Source organism: Neoarius graeffei, chromosome 18 (assembly GCF_027579695.1).
Source record: "Neoarius graeffei isolate fNeoGra1 chromosome 18, fNeoGra1.pri, whole genome shotgun sequence".
Lineage (NCBI taxonomy): Eukaryota > Metazoa > Chordata > Actinopteri > Siluriformes > Ariidae > Neoarius > Neoarius graeffei.
Genome location: NC_083586.1, coordinates 59,820,806 through 59,836,344, shown reverse-complemented (window position 1 = coordinate 59,836,344; position 15,539 = coordinate 59,820,806). Strand labels below are relative to the sequence as shown.

Sequence of the window (15,539 nt, the reverse complement as noted above, 5' to 3'; positions counted from 1 at the left end):
TCTCTCTCTGTTCTCTCTCACTCACTCTCTGTTCTCTCCTCTCTCTCTCTGTTCCCTCTCTCTCTGTTCAGTCTGTTCACTCTCTCTCCTCTCTCTGTTTTCTCTCTCTCTGTTCACTCTCTCACTCTCTGTTCACTCTCTCTCTTTGTTCTCTCACTCTGTTCTCTCACTCTCTCTCTCGCTCTCTCTCTGTTCTCTCTCTCTTTGTTCTCTCTTACTCTCTGTTCTCTCACTCTCTCGCTCTCTCTCTGTTCTCTCACTCACTCTCTGTTCTCTCTCGCTCTCTCTCTGTTCTCTCTCTCACTCACTCTCTGTTCTCTCTCGCTCTCTCTCTGTTCTCTCTCTCACTCACTCTCTGTTCTCTCTCGCTCTCTCTCTGTTCTCTCTCTCACTCACTCTCTGTTCTCTCTCACTCACTCTCTGTTCTCTCTCGCTCTCTCTCTGTTCTCTCTCTCACTCACTCTCTGTTCTCTCCTCTCTCTCTCTGTTCTCTCTCACTCACTCTCTGTTCTCTCCTCTCTCTCTCTCTCTCTGTTCCCTCTCTCTCTGTTCAGTCTGTTCACTCTCTCTCCTCTCTCTGTTTTCTCTCTCTCTGTTCACTCTCTCTCTCTCTCTCTCTCTCTCTCTCTCTCTCTCTCTCTCTCTCTGTTCACTCTCTCTCACTCTCTCTCTCTCTGTTCTCTCTCTCTTTGTTCTCTCTCACTCTGTTCTCTCACTCTCTCTCGCTCTCTCTCTGTTCTCTCTCTCACTCATTCTCTGTTCTCTCCTCTCTCTCTCTGTTCAGTCTGTTCACTCTCTCTCTTCACTCTCTGTCTCTCTTCACTCTGTCTCTCTTCACTCTCTTTCTGTTCTCTCTCTCTGTTCACTCTCTCTGTCTCGGTCTTTGTTCACTCTTTCTGTTCTCTCTCTGTTCTCTCTCTCACTCACTCTCTGTTCTCTCCTCTCTCTCTGTTCCCTCTCTCTCTGTTCTCTCTCTGTCTCTCCCCATCTCTGTCTTTGTTCACTCTCTTTCTGTTCTCTCTCTCTGTTTTCTCTCTCTCACTCTCTCTCTGTTCACACTCTCTGTTCTCTCTCTCTCTGTTCAGTCTGTTCTCTCTCTCTGTTCACTCTCTCTGTCTCTCTTTGTTCACTCTCTCGCTCTCTGTTCACTCTCTCTCTCTGTCTCTCTGTCTCTGTTCACTGTCTCTCTGTTCTCTCTCTCTCTCTCTCTCTCTCTCTCTCTCTCTCTCTCTCTAATAGTGCAGCTTGTCTTGTTACAAAAAAAGCAAGTAAGATCCAAGCAGATCACCTTCAGGTGAAATTTCTAAGGTATTATGTTATGCATCTTCACCATTATGGTCCATGTACATCGATTTATCTCCTTCTTGCCATGAGACCTTGATCTTATCTTCAGCCCTGAGTAACAGGGAAACCTGTTGCTGTCCCTCATTTCATATTGGTTCAATGGCCTGCCAATGATAACTTGGACATCTCCTTGGATGTTCCTCGCTCTTGTGGATCTGTGATAAGATCGAGTGTACTTGGCATAAGAAGCTCCTCCATCCTGAAGATGTTGGAGAGTTACACGTTTCCCCCATCCCTGGATAAACGCTTCACTATATCAGTGATTACACGTTTTATAATCCCTTTATGTGGAGCGTCTACCGTACAAGTCCCCGTGAACGAGGGCATTGATGTAAGCCTGTAGTTTGCAGCTGCACTACTGTCAGAGCTGAAATTATAGAGAATTAATCAACACTTTCCCTTCTGACCAATCGGAATCCAGGATTCAACAGGGATAAAAATAATTATCCATTGAATTTCATTTGGAGCCGTTCCAAATCCCAAAGGACGCTTCGCAAACCTGACGGCTGACAGGATGAGGAAAGAAGATCGTGTTGAGTGAAGGGGTGGGTGTTAATCACGCCTTTTTAAGAGAAGGAGGAAAGAGAAGACAGACGTAGAGAGACGCAGAGCTCTGGGGCTTTGACACTGAATGACCTCTTTGACCTCTTCATGATGGATAATCTGACCTTGGGGATGACAAGGAGTCCAGTGGTATCTGAGCTACCCGTGTGTGTGTGTGTGTGTGTGTGATTAAAGAAGCTCAGCTCTATAATACATGGCTTTAAAAAACCAAATTTCCAAATTTCCCCTTTGATCAGTCGAGATATTTTCCACAGAAGTCTATTTTGCTCAAAATTCTTCATACACTCACTCAAAACAATGTTTTCAAACAATGCATTCTGTACTAAACATTCTAAAGTCGTGTCTTTCACATCACTTCCAGCTTTAAGGGCCGGTCCAACAATACCGATAACTATAACCATGACGACAACTATAGCGATAACTATGAATAAATCAGTCCGCTAGAGTTTATGTGATCGGTGCTCACACCAGACTGATAACGATCCCTATAGCCCAGGCCTGGGTTTATCCGTATCGCTAAGATTGCTTCTAGAGCCAGTTTTCCAGGCCTGGACCTGATCCGATAAAACATCTGACCAATCAGGTCATTGTTTACATGTGATGTTGTCTGAGCACGTGCAATTTTTCCCCGGGCACCTTTTTTTTTTTTTTTTTGTACATCCTTGTTGCATCATGAAGTCATGGAATATGGATTTACAGAAAATAAAAAAATAATACAAAGCACGGACCTTTAATTCACGGTTATGTGATTATTTTCCATGAAATATCAATAATAAATTAATAAAGTAAACATATAAATGCAGGAAAGATATTTTAATTATGAACTTCAGCAGTCCAAACATTTAATTGTTTTAGACTTCTTAATTTTTTATCCGTGATGCATTTTTTACCCGTATGAAATCTGTAATATACTGTACTGAAATGTCTGTGACCGATCCGTAAATTATTAGCGTCCATGATGCATCCGTATTAAAATCCGTAAGAACTCCATATTTTGTATCCTTTTTTATTATATTTCCATAGTCTGTTTCCTATCTGTATTTTATCAACCACTGGAGTGTGTGCATGGGTTGTTTTGAAGTCCAAGCTATACAGTATGACCCGGAATAATGTGCTACTACTCGGAAAAAAACTTCCATGACTATTCCGAAGTTGCATGTGTTTATTTCCCTGAGTGTCAGGACCGAGCGATATTATAGTCGGGATTATAGTTGTGGTGTTTCTGCTCCAGACTGGAACTAAATTCAGGCAGAGGGAGAGTCAGAGTTGGAGTTATAGTTATTGGTGTTGTTGAACCGGGCCCTTATGCTTAAAACTTTAGGAGGCGTGGCTTAATGTAGAGTCGTGATTTGTTTGAGGAAACAGGTAGAATTGCGCTGTGTCTCAATTCACATACTGTACTTCCATTAATACGCTCCCATGTACAGTAGTACACGCCGCACACTAGTACGTGCATTTCGACAGGGTTGTGTCATCTCGAATTAAACACAGGAAGTTGTGCACGAACCGGAAATATTTGACATTCGCAATATATGACCTCGATTGTTGCATCACCTGTTAAAAAAAATAAAAATAAATAAAAATATCTTCCAACTTAAAAATTAACGTGTTGTTCTTGTTCGTTATTTGTGTGAATAGATATTTTAGGCGGTGTGGAAATTACGTCGCCATTTTCCAAGATGGCCGCCTCAATAACATTCCAGTGTTCGGCTGCACGGTAAATTGTTATCCATGTTTATAGACGACACGACAGGAAATCCTACCTCCTCACTGAAGACCTGGATGTGGTTTGAGGAGTGATTGGGTTTTTTTTGTTTGTTTTTTAAAGACTGAATTAGCTATATTCCCAAACCATTAAACACCCGATACGTGTTGACTGAACAACAATATTTGGGTTAAATGGCGGCGCGGTGTACAGCTAATAAGTAACTATTCAGGTTTTCTTGTTGTTGTCGTTTTTGATAATCTGCTTCTCATTGACATGACATAAAAGCTGTCCTTGCCAGACTTGTTTCCTTGGATAAACCACTGACAAGGACAATTTCAGGCCTGTTTGGACTCTGTTATTTTTGGAAATGTTTGAGAATTCTTAAACAAAGTGAGAGAGCAGGATGATTTACAGTGTGAAATGCAGAGCTGAGATCGAGCAGCGCTAGCCAACAAATGATGATTTGATTGTTTCATACAAGCACCACAAAACAAACCGGACTTGGACTTTGGAGTGTTTTGGCTATTGAACAGCAGTGTGTGTGTGTGTGTGTGTGTGTGTGTGTGGTCATTGTTCCAGTTACTGTATGAGCAATTCAGTGTGTATACTCTGAAGTCCATCTGGAGCTCTGTGGAGATTATATGCTATATACTATATAGTGTGGAGTTACTCACACACACACACACACACACACACACACACACACACACACACACACACACACACACACACACACTATCCTTTTGTGAGGACCTTTCATGTTACTATCCTTGTGAGGACCTTCCATTGATATAGTTATTAATCCAGTTAATTAATGTTATACCTAAATCTAACCCTAACCTCAGCCTCCGTAACCACAAAGGATAGCTTTAGACTCTCTTTATTTATTTCCTTCTTTATTTATTTTCATAATGGGGACCAAACAAATGTCCCCGGAAAGTCAAACTATCAGATATTCCTGTCTTTGTGGGGACATTTAGTCTACACCAGGATTGAAAAACATGTCCATACACACACTGAGCAGTTCCTAAAAATGTGGTTCATATGGATTGATGTTGTGTTTGTTAGGGGATTTTTGACCATCTCTCTCTCTCTCTCTCTCTCTCTCTCTCTCTCTCTCTCTCACTCACACACACAAAATCTCCTCTTTTCTTTGCTCTTTCATGTGCCTGGCTGTGGAACGCCAAACATCTCTGACCTGAAACTGATCTTTCTCTTACACACACACACACACACACACACACACAGAGAGAGAGAGAAAGAAAGAATTCAAGGCACAAAACAAAACTCCCAAACCCAAAGTTTCTTTCATACTTTATTTCCTTTCTTTGCATATTTCTGTTGCTCGTTCTCGGTTTATTTCCTTCCTTATTGCTCAGGCATCTGTCTGTGTGTCTGTAGACTTGAGTTGTTGCTTGTCTATCTCTGACTCAGTTTTTCTCTTCTTTCCCCCTGCTCACACATGATGCTCTGCAGATCTCCCTCAATGCAGAGGACGTTCCGCGTTGGGACATTCGTTCTGAAACATGGCCGATATCTGCCGTCGCACAAAGCATCTTTTCTTTCCCTTCAAACGGGCCGGCGAGTTGCTCCAACTGCAATCTCGGGCCTGTCTGAAACACTCGCGCTGTGGCCGCCGCCGTCTCTACAGAGCTTTTTTTGTCTTTTCAAAGAGGCAGCAATTACAGAAATGAGAGGAAGAAGGAGAGAGCACAAGACTAAGAGTGAGGAAGGAAGAAAGAAAGAAAGAAAAAAAAGAAAAAAGAAAGAAAAAGAGTTGTGGAATTCCTCATGGGAGAGAGTCCTTTATTTTTCGATCTGTCTCTGCGTCTCTCTCTGTCATGTTCCTCTCAGTCTGGCTCCATGTGAGAAAAAAAAGCCCCGCGCTGGCCGTCGGCCCACTTGTCTCTTCGAACGTCACTTTATTGAGCAAAAACACCAACGCACCATATCAAACAATGTCCTGTCTCTTTTCTCCTGCGCTAAACGCCTGTGTTACGAGCTGGCTGATCCCTCTGTGGGTTCCTGGCCGCCGCGAACACTAATCTAATCAAGATGTGCGGCAAAGGACAAAACACTCAGCTTGCTAAATGTCTCGCACAGGGACAGCTTCAGCACAGCGTCATCTACGAAACATGACAAACAGCAACAGCAGGGGGTTGACTCTGATTTGTGTAGACCTTTATTAAGATCAGATCAAGTAGTTAAAATCATGGCAACAGTGTTGCTTAGTGTATACATGCAAGCTAGCGAATGTCTGAGGAAAATGATTAACTAGTTAGCATGTCTCATACTTACAATATTACAATATTATAAAAGCATACAGACAGTGGAAATGATACCAAAATCTCATCTCATCTCATTATCTCTAGCCGCTTAATCCTGTTCTACAGGGTCGCAGGCAAGCTGGAGCCTATCCCAGCTGACTACGGGCGAAAGGCGGGGTACACCCTGGACAAGTCGCCAGGTCATCACAGGGCTGACACATAGACACAGACAACCATTCACACTCACATTCACACCTACGGTTAATTTAGAGTCACCAGTTAACCTAACCTGCATGTCTTTGGACTGTGGGGGAAACCGGAGCACCCGGAGGAAACCCATGCGGACACGGGGAGAACATGCAAACTCCGCACAGAAAGGCCCTCGCCGGCCACGGGGCTCGAACCCGGACCTTCTTGCTGTGAGGCGACAGCGCTAACCACTACACCACCGTGCCGCCCCTGATACCAAAATGTCCGAAATATTAACATTTCCCTCAGATGCTTTGGCAAATTTTAATAAATATATTTTTTGGAACTGTAATTATACTTAGCAGTGATTGGGAGTGTTTGTAAGAACACAATCATTAGACTACTAGCAAAGCTAGCTAGCTAACAACAATGGGAAATTTATTTATCTAGTTTGTAGCCATATTTTAGTGACGTTAACATTTCTGTTCAGATGTGTTAGTAAACGACTAAAAAAACCCTCCAGTTCTTACAATTACAGTAGCTTCAACTGCAAGTGTTTGTCCAAACACTGTTGCTAGGCAACTGGGCAGTACGGCCACCAAGCATTGGCTAGCTAATGACTGAAGGAAATTTAGTTAGCTAGCGCATATCCATATCGTAGCGACGAAACCAGGCACGCAGGAACACATTTTAGGTCAGGGGTGCTGCATATTAAGTAGCCTAGTTAATGGGGGTCATGGGTTTATACAACACCGATTCCAAAAAAGTTGGGACAAAGTACAAATTGTAAATAAGAACGGAATGCAATAATTTACAAATCTCAAAAACTGATATTGTATTCATAATAGAACATAGACAACATATCAAATGTCGAAAGTGAGACATTTTGAAATTTCATGCCAAATATTGGCTCATTTGGAATTTCATGACAGCAACACATCTCAAAAAAGTTGGGACAGGGGCAATAAGAGGCTGGAAAAGTTAAAGGTACAAAAAAGGAACAGCTGGAGGACCAAATTACAACTCATTAGGTCAATTGGCAATAGGTCATTAACATGACTGGGTATAAAAAGAGCATCTTGGAGTGGCAGCGGCTCTCAGAAGTAAAGATGGGAAGAGGATCACCAATCCCCCTAATTCTGCGCCGACAAATAGTGGAGCAATATCAGAAAGGAGTTCGACAGTGTAAAATTGCCAAGAGTTTGAACATATCATCATCTCCAGTGCATAATATCATCAAAAGATTCAGAGAATCTGGAAGAATCTCTGTGCGTAAGGGTCAAGGCCGGAAAACCATACTGGGTGCCCGTGATCTTCGGGCCCTTAGACGGCACTGCATCACATACAGGCATGCTTCTGTATTGGAAATCACAAAATGGGCTCAGGAATATTTCCAGAGAACATTATCTGTGAACACAATTCACCGTGCCATCTGCCGTTGCCAGCTTAAACTCTGTAGTTCAAAGGAGAAGCCATATCTAAACATGATCCAGAAGCGCAGACGTCTTCTCTGGGCCAAGGCTCATTTAAAATGGACTGTGGCAAAGTGGAAAACTGTTCTGTGGTCAGACGAATCAAAATTTGAAGTTCTTTATGGAAATCAGGGACGCCGTGTCATTCGGACAAAGTGATCAGAACCAAGTTGTTATCAGCGCTCAGTTCAGAAGCCTGCATCTCTGATGGTATGGGGTTGCATTAGTGCGTGTGGCATGGGCAGCTTACACATCTGGAAAGACACCATCAGTGCTGAAAGGTATATCCAGGTTCTAGAGCAACATATGCTCCCATCCAGACGACGTCTCTTTCAGGGAAGACCTTGCGTTTTCCAACATGACAATGCCAAACCACATACTGCATCAATTACAGCATCATGGCTGCGTAGAAGAAGGGTCCGGGTACTGAACTGGCCAGCCTGCAGTCCAGATCTTTCACCCATAGAAAACATTTGGCGCATCATAAAACGGAAGATACGACAAAAAAGACCTAAGACAGTTGAGCAACTAGAATCCTACATTAGACAAGAATGGGTTAACATTCCTGTCCCTAGAGCAACTTGTCTCCTCAGTCCCCAGACGTTTACAGACTGTTGTAAAGAGAAAAGGGGATGTCTCACAGTGGTAAACATGGCCTTGTCCCAACTTTTTTTGAGATGTGTTGTTGTCATGAAATTTAAAATCACCTATTTTTTCTCTTTAAATGATACATTTTCTCAGTTTAAACATTTGATATGTCATTTATGTTCTATTCTGAATAAAATATGGAATTTTGAAACTTCCACATCACTGTTGACATCGCTGCAGCGCGGTACCCGACGTTCCATAATCTACATGTAACGCATGTAAGCAGAACCAACCTGTGATTTTGGCCGATATGTCTGAAGACTCCGAAGAAGCTCCATTCCTGAGGCACATTAACTGAATATTTTCCATCATTAACAGATTGTTTTAACTACATGGTGATGATCTGGCTGAAAAGAACGTCCAAAAGTTTCGCTCCCAAACCTCCTTCCCGGAAAACTTAAGCTGCTTGGTTGACAGGGTTTGTCAAATCCTGCAGTTGGTGGTGGCCCTTCAGCTAGCCGAGTTGCCCGCTCTTCAGTTGCTCCTCCTGCTCCAACGGAGTTTACTGACAGTTGTGACTCGACAGCAGCTGAAGATAAAGCAGCTGTATTACTGTTTGTAGACAAATTCGCTGAGACATTTTCACTGGCCACCGTCTCTCCTGCAGTCCGTTTATGTCGATGTGGTGCGAAAAACTCATGTATCCGTTTCTGCGCCATTATCAGATGCTTTGGCGTAGATGCGAGGCTATCTCCATAGTAACGAGTTTTTACCTTTGACCTTACAATGTAGCCTACATAAAAACGAATTTTAAATACACATCAGTCATTTTTATGCATTATTATGTTTATATTCTGATATGAATTTCATTGTGTGATATTTTAAAATTGCTCAGATGGCGAAAGGACCTTGTAACAGTGGAAATGAGACAACAGTATCAAAATTTACCTCAGATATGTTGGTAAATTAATTTAAAAAAGCAACAGCGAGAACACTTGGACACTATTAATTACACAGCATCAAATCCAAGTGTTGCTAAGTAACTGGGGAATATGGCTGCTGAGTATAAGCTAGCTAATGACTAAAGTACATTTGCTTAGCTGGCACACAGCCATGTTTTGCACACAATGTGGAGCTGTAGTGATGATGGAAGTGAGACAAAACTGTCTGGAATATTAACATTTTCCTCAGGTGTGTTGGTAAATTACAAAAATAAATAGATAAAAATTCTGAAGAAAGGTAACTAGCATTGACTATGGCTGCCAAACATAAACTAGCAAATGACTGAAGGAAATTTACTTAACTAGCACATGGCTGTGTCTTCCACGCAACATAAAGACTTTGACAAATGAGACGGAGCTATCAGGAATGTTAGCATTTTCTTCAGATGTGCTGGAAATGCGCGAGTCAGAAATGTGCTGTAATGTTTAAAAATGACATTTAGCATCAACCGCTAACTGAACTTCCATGTTTTTTAGATCTGTGATAATATGTTAGTCGATTTCTCCAACTTTCAACAGGCAAACAAGAAACAAGCCCACTGTTCAAGCGGTTAAAGTTGTGAGAATACTGTTGCTAGGTAACTGAGGAATATGAACATCGAGGGAAATTATTTAGCTAGGAACAGATTAACCGTTAAGCCTTATACGGGCAATGTGAAGTCAGAGTTTCAGTGCAAATGAGACAAAACTGTCCGGAACATCAACATTTCTCTGAGACGTGCTGATAAATGACTAAAAAAAAATAATCCAACTAAAATGTGTGTGTAATATATTGACCGATAACCGAACCTTTTCCGCCATATTGACAGACGCCAGCTATGTCGTGAACTCGGTCAAAGTGATCAGAAAATATCAAAGAGGTGAATACCGCACGAGTGGGCCGTTCGTATGGAATCTTCTTGTAAACACGGTAAACACACGACCCCGTTTGACGTAGCAACAGACACAACAGAGGGCTGTAGCCAATGACATCATGAGTGTGACACGACTTCAGAGGATGTGTTGCTGCTTCTCATGTGTTTTTGAACTGTATAGAAAGCTCTGTGTGTGTGTGTGTGTGTGTGTGTGTGTGTGTGTGTGTGTGTGTGTGTGTGTGTGTGTGTGTGTGTGTGGGCTGTTTGGTCGTTAATAAAAGCACTGGCCGTCCTCTGATCTCTCGTCCTCTCTCCAAAACAAATAACATTTCACTCTCTTCCCCTCAACTCTTTTCTCACTCTCCTTCTTTCCGTCTCATTCTCTTCCTCTCTTTCACTCTTTTTCCCTCTTCCTCTCCATCTTTTCATTTCCTCCAAATTTTGTTCCTCACCCTTTCCATTTCTCTTCCTCCCTCCTTTTCTCAAAATCTCCTTTGCTCTCTTTCTGCTTTTTCTCTTTATTCCTCTTTTTCCTTCCATCTTTTATTCTGTCCCTTCTTATCTATCTGCCTCTTTTTCACCCATCCCGTCTTTCTACCTCTTGCTCTGTTAATCTGTCATTTCCTCCTCTTTCAGTCCTCTCTTTCTTTCTCTTCCCTCTCTATTCACTTTCCTCCTTCTCTCCAGTTTTAATCTCCATAACTCTTTCACTCTTTCTTTCTTGGCCTCTTTCCTGCGCCCATTTTTTATTCTCTTTCACATATAGCCCCTTTTATATACAGAATCTGTTATTTTATGAGGAAAAACAACACAGAAAAGATAACAAATTTTCATTCCACTATAACAAAAGGAATTTCAGTCTTCCGTAATGGAAAAGTAACGGATATCGTGTATTCCCACCTGACTGCCTTGAAGGAAATACTACAGAACACCAACCATGCGAGACCAGATATGACGCATCATTCACGAGATGGCAAGTCCATTGTTGTGAAAAGCCCAAGCTGAGACTTTATGTAGTTTGCAATATGGCATGAATCGAGCTGCATCACGTCTCTGTTGAGAGAGTTCTCGTCCTGTTTCTGAATATTTGTTTTGATCACACAAATGTTACAAACACTACGGGTACATCTCGGACTATACACCCTGCTCATAAACTACAATTATTACTCACTTTTTATTTAAAACCCCGCTGTCTGTTTGTTTAGCTTGTGTGTGACTTTATTTCTTTATTTTCCTTGCTGATGAATGCTGTGTTCCTCACTTCCATGCTGTCTTTTCATGCCTGGTGTGTTTTATTGTTTTGACTGTCCTGTGTAAATAAAAGGTTTATGTACTTATATCCATCTCCAGGCCTCAACCATGATAAAAAAAATTAAGTAGAAATGTCAGAATCCCGAGAGAGAGAGCACATTCACGTAACGTTTATTACACTATATTGTTGTAACTGTTTTATTTTATTCTTGTGTAGTTTATAAGTGAAACTTTATCACAGGTATGTATGGTATATACACGAAAAACAAGCTTCACTCCTATCCATGGTTTCAGCTAGTTCTACTAGTTGTTTTGAGTGAATATGAGTACCGTTGCAGTATCACTACATCATTTACATCACCACCAGCAATGTCACCACCATCACACATAAAGGTGATGGTTCCGATTCCCACTGAAGCTGTAATAAAAGATTTCCGTAAACATTACTAGGTCACCAAGGGATAAATTAACGTTTCGATTTTGCCGTTTTGCTCCTGTTCCTACACGACACCATTACTGTGTAATATCGGGAATTATTATACATACAGGACGCTTTTTTGATGGAATAAAAACGTGTTCTATTCCCTTCTAGCGGGTTTCATTCATTTGGTTTGATAGCATACAATATTGTTAGCGTATCGCTTACCCTATGTGTATTATGTCACTCTACCCAGTAGAGAATGAGCATTGAATATGGTTTACGATATTGCATGGTTGTCAAGACAACATGACGTCACACGTCGGAGATGTAAAACTTCCACGCTAGCAAGCGACTAACTGTGGCAATTTTTAAACAAACATGGCTGCCAGGTTTGCTTTGTTCAATACGGAAGATTTTCAGAGAATTTTGAAAGAGAAAGATGCGTTGAACACCCGAAAGGAATGTGTATGTATAATAATAATAATAATAATAATAATAATAATAATAATGACTGGATTTTTTTTCATGGTATATCAGATATATCCATTCAGCTACTCATCTTCGACTTGTTCAATATCATGCTAGCTGAATGGAATATATCTGATAGACCACACACACACACACACACACACACACACACAGAAAAAAGCCAGCCAATATTATTTAAATATACAGTTTTCACCGTGAGTAAGAACGGGGTATATTTTACATTATATCCCTCATCAAAAAATCCCCATGCAGGGATTGGCCAAGGATGGCTCACATTACATAAAATAGTTCCACCATTGATTAAGCAATGTATCTCATGACATAACCCCCCCCCCAAAAAAAACAAAAAAAACCAAATGGATATGATATGAGTCAGTCATGGTATATCCGGGATATACCATGAACTGACGTCACAATTTCAAGCTACACGGCCGACTCGAGTCACAGCTGTGGCTCCGCGAGCATTGGTACATTGGACTTGCACAGGTCGAAGGTTGCGCCAATGTAAACATCAAACATGACTGCCTCCAGTGAGTTTATACCAAGATTCAATCTTAACACAGTTTGGAATTTTTTGATGAGGGATATAAATCTAATATACCATGAACTCAGAGGCTCCGGTAATTATGGATTCTCTTCAGTGACTGGTGTAGTACTGAACCCCTCACAAAACAGTACTATACCAGTCACCTCAGAGAATCCATACTGTCTGCAGTATAATAAGCCATATATAAAACTTATGATCTTTTCTATCTCTTTCTCATCCTCTTTCTCTTAGGCTATGGCTACACTCCAGCTTGCGATGCTTTGCGATGGTTATTGATGAAAATGAAGCGTTTTGATGGCGATCCTTCCTTGAGCTTCGGGAAGTATTACCAAACCCATCTGTGAGTATTCGCCGCTTAGTTTGCCAATGAAAACATCGCCACCAAATTTCAATGCATGCACTGAAATTTTTCACGACGTTTTCAACCCCTCACGAGGCGGAGACACACCAAAAGACAATTCGTAAAGCTTGGAGAATATTTGATACGATTGGTGACAATGCTACCAATTTTTCGCCAAGTATTCACTTCGGGAAGTTTTCCGAAACCCATCTACGAGTATTTACTGCTTAGTTTGCCGATGAAAACATTGCCACCAAATTTCAATGCATGCACTGAAAATTTTCATGATGTTTTTGGCCACTCACAAAGCGGAGATGCACCAAAATACAACTCGCGAAGCTCGGAGAATATTCGACACAATTGGCGACAATACTACCAATTTTTTGCCAAGTATTCACTTCGGGAAGTTTTCTGAAACCCTCCTGTGAGTATTCGCTGCTTAGTTTGCTGAAGAAAACATCGCTGCCAAATTTCAATGCATGCACTGAAATTTTTCACGATGTTTTTAGCCACTCACGAGGTGGAGACACACCAAAAACCAACTTGCGAAGCTCAGAGAACATTCGACACGATTGGTGACGATGCTACAAATTTTTCGTCAAGTATTCGCCAGTCCATTGCGAGTTGTAGCATGGACTCCTTCCATCCATTCCACTTGTCTTTTCTTCTTTCTCTCTCCTTCTTCCCTGCATATTTTCTCCTGTTCTCTCTCTTTCTTAAAAAGTTCCCTCTCTTCCTCTCTTTTTCTTTCTCTCTTATTTCCCCCTCCTTCTCCTTTTCTCGTTTACATTATTTCACTCTCTCTGGCTCAGGCTCTCTTTCTCTGGCTCTCTCTCTCTCCCTCTCTCTCTCTCTCTCTCTCTCTCTCTCTCTGTGTGCATTGAGTGGTCTCGCCAACCCAATCCCACCAACAATTCACAGTAATTATAATAACGGGCAGTTTGGTTGTGTTTTGCATGAATGAAGTCTGATGAGGAATGATTGAGCTTCACAGGACTGGCGGTTGACAGCTGGCCGCACTCTTCCGCTCGAAAGAGCAACAACACTTCGTCAGCAACACATAACTGCAGAGACGTTCACCAGGACGAAGACCAAAGTTATAAGTTATTCAGCTTACATAGCTATCTAAGTGACAATGTAGACAAATACAGTCTGGATGAACTGAGACTTCCAAACACAAACCTCTAAATGTCCAGCCAAAAATTCAACATGGACGCATTTTTCCTTTCGTGCCCACAAGACCAACATGAACCTCATTAAAAAGCAATCATGTCCGTAAGCTTCCCCTGGGTTTCCTACCATGTGAAATTCTGCTGGTGTTTTCTTAACACTGTTATCGCCAACATTGCGGCTGTGATTAGGTTGCCTGCAGATCATCACAGCCGTGACGGTATTCGTGATAACACGCAAGCCTCGATGTTGTGTTGCCTTCATTGCACACTTTTGCAAAGTAAAGCCAAAAAACTGCCAAAACTTTCTTTCAAATACACACATCACCATCTAATAAAACAATCGCGTGCAAATTGCAGACCATAAGCGTTTCACTGAGCAGCTCTGGGTGGGCGTGTCTGTCTAAATACTATGATATTGTAGGTGTGTCACTGAGTCCATATATGGAAGTGTTCAAACAGAAAAAGTTGTTCGTGTTCACATAGAACATGTACACATACTGTATATGCACATTTCTGAAGCTAGTGAACAACCATGAGCTAATATTTCTGAAAGGATTTGAAAGTCTCATCTCATTATCTCTAGCCGCTTTATCCTGTTCTACAGGGTCGCAGGCAAGCTGGAGCCTATCCCAGCTGACTACGGGCGAAAGGCGGGGTACACCCTGGACAAGTCGCCAGGTCATCACAGGGCTGACACATAGACACAGACAACCATTCACACTCCCATTCACACCTACGGTCAATTTAGAGTCACCAGTTAACCTAACCTGCATGTCTTTGGACTGTGGGGGAAACCGGAGCACCCGGAGGAAACCCACGCGGACACGGGGAGAACATGCAAACTCCGCACAGAAAGGCCCTCGCCGGCCACGGGGCTCGAACCCGGACCTTCTTGCTGTGAGGTGACAGCCCTAACCACTACACCACCGTGCCGCCCCGGATTTGAAAGTCACATTCATAAATGTCTATAGTTTTCACTACAAATGCTAACTAACTAGCTAGCACAAGCAAAACTGACATGATTTCTGACTGAATTATAATGAAATCATATTCAACAATGTTCATAATCCTGTATTTGTTGTTAAAGCTAGCTAGACTGAGAGAATTTATTAATCATATTTTTAAGTCTTTATCTAATTTTCACTGCTAATGCTAGTCCACTAGATAGCTAACATAAACTAATCAGACATGATTTCTGAGAGAAAGTCATATTCTCATAACCTTTGCTGATATGCTACCTGGATAGCTAATGTACAAACCTAAGCTGGGAGGATTTCTGAGAGGATGTTTACATTCTAGTCAGTTTTTATACGCATGTGAAGTAAAACTAAA

General features: G+C 41.7%; 1 long non-coding RNA gene across 2 annotated transcripts in view; it reads left to right on the top strand.

Moving 5' to 3' along the window:
- Positions 1-14,855, top strand: part of LOC132866374 (uncharacterized) — a 40,167-nt gene extending 25,312 nt beyond the window's left edge. For both annotated transcript variants that reach the window (XR_009650560.1, XR_009650561.1), the window contains exons 3-4: positions 12,927-13,035; positions 14,002-14,855. This is a non-coding gene — a long non-coding RNA (uncharacterized LOC132866374). The remainder of the gene's footprint in view (positions 1-12,926; positions 13,036-14,001) is intronic.
- Positions 14,856-15,539: the final 684 nt, after the last annotated feature.